A 5,315-nucleotide genomic window follows, 5' to 3' on the forward strand; every position below is an offset into this window, starting at 1 on the left:
TATATATATATATATATATATATATATATATATATATATATATATAATGTGTATATACATTTCCTATTGTTTGTCATAACAACCCTCTATCCTTTATTTTTAATAGCATATATCACTTTCTGATATTAAACAAGTCACTTATTTCTCTCCTTCACTTCTGTAGTAGTCACTTTTTCTGATGCTGTGATAAAACACCATGACCAAGGTGATTTATAGTTTATTTGGGCTTACAGTTCCAGAGAGAGTCATAATGGTGGGTGAGGCATAGTGTCAGGTGGCTAATTAGGAGGCTTAGAGACCACATCCCCAACTGCACACAGGAAGCAGAGAGAATGAGCTGAGAGTGGAGTGAGGCCATGAACACTGTCCACCTCCAGGGACGTACTTCAGCAAGGCTCCCTCCCTCCCCAAACAGTGCCACCAACTGGGATCCTGTGCTTAAACACCTGAGTCCCCAGGGACCACTTCTTACTTTAACCACCATGTTGTCTATTCCTCCTCTGTGAAACATGGACTAGATTCCTAGGAATAAGAATATCTGTCTATCTGATCACTCCTGGGACCCTAGGTACCTGCCACAGTACCTGGCTCCTTACACTTGGTAAATGGTTGTTACATGCATGCATGAACAACTTTTCCACATGATACCTATGACTAATCACAGTGAGGTCTGTACGAGAGGCTAAAGTTTGTCCAAAGCCACAGAACTCTGAAGCAGAGCTGTAACCCCAGACCTCTGAGACTGCAGGAAGGAGCTGAGCTCTGAGCTGTTCTCACATCAATTACAGCCCACCTGTAGTCAATCTGAGTGAGAGACAGGAAGATGGGACATGACATCTTGCAGGGATGGTTTCCTTCTGACTAATGAGCTAGGAAGATTGGCGCATAATAGACTGTGTTCCACCTTCTACAATAGTCACAGAGACAAGCACGAGGTTGCTCACATCAAAAGCAGGAGGCAGGGGTCCAAAACTCACAGCAAGCATTTGCTGAGTGAAGAGGAAATGGTCACTGGACCTGGGGGGCCTTTCATGAGAGTACTTAACCACCAAGTTACACTCACTGTCTTAGTCAGGGTTTCTATTCCTGCACAAACATCATGACCAAGAAGGAAGTTGGGGAGGAAAGGGTTTATTCAGCTTACACCTCCATACCGCTGTTCATCACCAAGGAAGTCAGGAATGGAACTCAAGCAGGTCAGAAAGCAGGAGCTGATGCAGAGGCCATGAAGGGATGTTCTTTACTGGCTTGCTTCCCCTGGCTTGCTCAGCCTGCTCTCTTATAGAACCAAGACTACCAGCCCAGAGATGGCACCACACACAAGGGGCCTTTCCCCCTTCATCACTAATTGAGAAAATGCCTTACAGTTGGATCTCATGGAGGCATTTCCTCAACTGAAGCTCCTTTCTCTGTGATAACTCCAGCTGTGTCAAGTTAACACAAAACCAGCCAGTACACTCACAGACTAGAGTCTCTATTTAAGGACACTTTTAAGAATCAGATCACAGAGAATGTGAGAACTTAGGCAGAAGACATAGAAATGTCTCCAAAGCATATGGCTTTCAGGGAATCCTAGCACCGGTTCAGGAAGAAAGACAGAAATCCAAATGCATCTGGGCCTGTCGCCATTTGACTCAGGAATGCTTACCATGAAGAACATCCAATTAACTTGCCTTGACCACCAAACAACCTTCACTAGGCCTGGGGCTTCTGTGTGAGCCTAAGTCAGTTCTCCAGGGTGTGTGGGAGCTGAGAGGAAAGCAGCGTGAGGCAGTCTACAGTCCAGCACAAAACCAGGCTGGGAGACAGCAGGCAATGGAGCTGGGGAGCCTACAGAGTGATTTTATGGCCAGCAGCTACATGTTCTCCAGCCACCTTGGACATTCAATTTTATACAAGTCACACACTTGCCATTCTGAACTATTAAGTTTCCATGGGTTGGCTAATGTGGATGAGACACAAGGATGGAGACTTTTTGGGAAACACTCACAAATCCAGCTTCTGGATCATCAGTGGTAGGTCGGGAACCTGTACTCTCCCAACCCCACGAGCACACACACTTTCCTATGTGCACGTACCACATTAAACAGTCAGACATATTTACACATGAGAAATGTACACACGCTCACGTGCATACATGTAAGGGGACCTCTGAGGTCCTGTTTGGCCAGCCACCTCCCTCAGTGACCACCTCAGTGACATCTTCCTCTCACCTTCCCCAGAACTGCAAAACAGTGCAGTTGAAATGATGGAAACCTTTGTGCCTGGATTTCTCCATCTTTGGTGTTACTGCTTTGTCAGGAGGGAGAACAGGCTGTTCAGCACAAAGTCAGCCCAGATACAATGGCAAGGCTTCCCTGGGAGTTCTAAAGCAAGCAGGCAGCAGGGGCTGCTCCTTTTGAAGCAGGAAGTGAACAGGGCCACAGGGTTCCTGGTCAGAGCTGAGAGAGAGAGACAATGCGTGCCTTTTCATCTCTCCCCTTACATGAGGCCTTTCTGGACTTTTCTCTGCAGGAGCTGAGACCTGGCAAGGGCTAGCCCAGTGGCCTTCAGGAAACTCCTGTTTAATGTTGAGAAACACACAAAAAGCTACATCTCCGATGTAACAACTCCCATACCCTCCCCCACAATAAGCACCAATAGATTCAATGAATGAACTAACTGTGACTTTCCTTTACAGTTCCCCCCCCTCCCTGCTTCCCCTACCCCCACCCTGCCGCCACCTTTGGAGTTATTTCACCTACTTCTCCTGAAGTTTTCAAATATTTAAACAACATATTGGCTCTAGAAGGCTGTTACAGGGCACAGAAGAAGCTCGGAGTGACCATGTTCAGAGCAGATGAAGTCCTGAGTGAATGTGGATTATTGGCCATGTCAAGGACCCCAATTCTTCAAATCCTGGGAGTGGCAAAACCTTCCCTGGGTGAGGCTCAGGGACTCGGAGGGATGCAGAACCTTCCTCTGCTCCAAGTACCACTGTTGGCAGTGAGTGTGGAAACTAGCTGTCTCCTCCAGGATGACTGCTCCTCTACAGAGACGTCCTACAGAAATCGGCTCAGTCCACATCCTCATTCAACCATACACAATAAACACATCTTCTCGGTTCTGATGTATTAACTAAACAGGCTACAGTTCCAGGCTATTGTTACAGTTGGTGCCCAGAGCAAGCACAGCCCGCCAGACACCAGCGTTTGTGTATGTGTCAGTGTATCTGTCCTTTTTACATGTCCTCATGTCCTCACTGCCCTGGTTATGGCAAGCCCTGCAGAGCCATGAAGCCTGTCACTTCTCTCTGAAGTTTACCAAGGAGCGAAGTTCTTCATGGTATTGGGGTGACTCAATACAACCTAGGAGGTCCACTTGGCCAGGAAGGTATTTCTTCAGTCAATCACTGGTCCTGTGAAATCCCCTAAAGGAGGGGATATGTGAAGGGGATTCTAAACCATCTTAAGAGGTATTGGCCAAATCTCTCCTGGGGAGAAGAATGTCCTGGAGTATGAGGCATTACTTTAATGCACCTTTGAGTTCTGAGAGGCCCGGGACTTGTACAAGATAAAAGAGACAGAGATAAAGAAGGCATATTTTGCTCTCAGACTATTATAAAAGATGTCTATTCTAGTGAGAGGTTTTCACGTTTTGATGTTTTCTAGTTCTACTGTTTAACCTAAAAAAAGAAACTCAAGTGAACAGAAGCTAGAAGTATAAAGAGACAAAGTTAACTGGAGAGGGGCTAGCCTGTTTGCTACAGCAGGAAGACCCAGTTGAAGACAAGATCAGAAGGGACTTTGAACAAAGGTATGCTTTATCTGGGTGTTTGGTGTTCTTTGAAAATGCACACCCCCCCCCCCATATAGGATCTCTCTGGCTGTCCTGGAACTCACTCTGTAGACCACTCTAGTCTTAAACTCTCAGAGATCCACCTGCCTCTGCCTCTCAAGTGATGGTATTAAAGGTGTGAGCCCCAGTGATCAGATATAGCCCCAAGTCTTAACCCAAGCTATGTCAACCACAGTCTTGGGCTAGTGTCCTGTAAGACACTCAAAGGAACCATGTTCATGTTTGGGAACAACAGTAACTCAATATGCCCACCAAAAAATGGAGTACTGATGAAACGCCAGTGGTGAAGAGGGAGAAATCCAGAAGCAGAGGAAGGGTCCAAGGAAAATGCAATCCGGACAGAAAATCCTGAAATTTGGACTAGGAGGAAGAGCATCCTATGGTCAGTGTTATCTACAAATTTGGATAGAAAGGGATGGATCCTGTAAAGAATGGGTGAACAGAGCCTCCCGAATCATACTGGGTCAATAGACGATATTATCCAGTCATTTAACCTTTTATCAAATGCATTAATTCAATGTATTGAAATTGATCTTACTGATTGTATTAGTGAAACACTAGCAACTGGGCCCAGGACTACAAGACCATACATTCCTGGCAAGGGTTTAGTCACTTTCAATTGAACATATGCAAGAGTTACTGACCCTCGGGTAATACCAGAGATGCTAGCATCTGAAAAGAAGTGACACTCTACAGTCTTGCAACCACTGGTCATTTCAGAGCATAGCATCTTGGCCTGTCAGCCAGCATGACTTGGAGATCAGATAGATAGATAGATAGATAGATAGATAGATAGATAGATAGATAGATAGATGATAGTATGTATATAATTTTATTTAGTTTTGGTGGATCATGGGAAGGTCAGACAGCTGAGTTTCAAAGGTTATGGCTAGACACATGGCTAGAGTCTCACTCACCACAGCCCACATCACTACTACAAGAGTAGAATTTCCTGGTACCGAGGCTTCAAATACACAGTGGTGATGGTTCAAGCCTGGAGACAAGGAGAAAAAACTATACAACCAAAGAATGGAGGAGTAAATAAGCCTGTACCTAAGATGTCAGGACCCCTGTGGTGCCAAGCTTTCCTACAGAGGGCTGCAATAGATGCCTTTCCATGAGTATGAACAGTTGCAGCCCAAGGGTTCTCTCAGCAATCGGACATGTGTTGACTCATGGGTAATAAACACAGTAGGTAGAGAAGGGATCTCTGAAATCCATGAGACCTAAAGAATGCGGCCCATTTAAAAGTGATGGTGTCTGATCTGTAAGCATTTGTGTTGGTTTATAAAGTAAGGGGTGACAATACAGTTGGCTCTGCTGGGCTTTAAGGAAGTGTCCCCGAATAAAATGACAGGAACGTATTCCATTTTGCTCTAGTTTTGATGAAGAATCTGTCCACTCAAGGTTGCTAAGTGTATATGCAGAGAGACAGAGACAGAGACACAGACAGACAGGCAGACACACAGAGAAAGACA

The sequence above is a fragment of the Mus caroli genome, chromosome 13, assembly GCF_900094665.2.
Source record: "Mus caroli chromosome 13, CAROLI_EIJ_v1.1, whole genome shotgun sequence".
NCBI classification, from domain to species: Eukaryota; Metazoa; Chordata; class Mammalia; order Rodentia; family Muridae; genus Mus; species Mus caroli.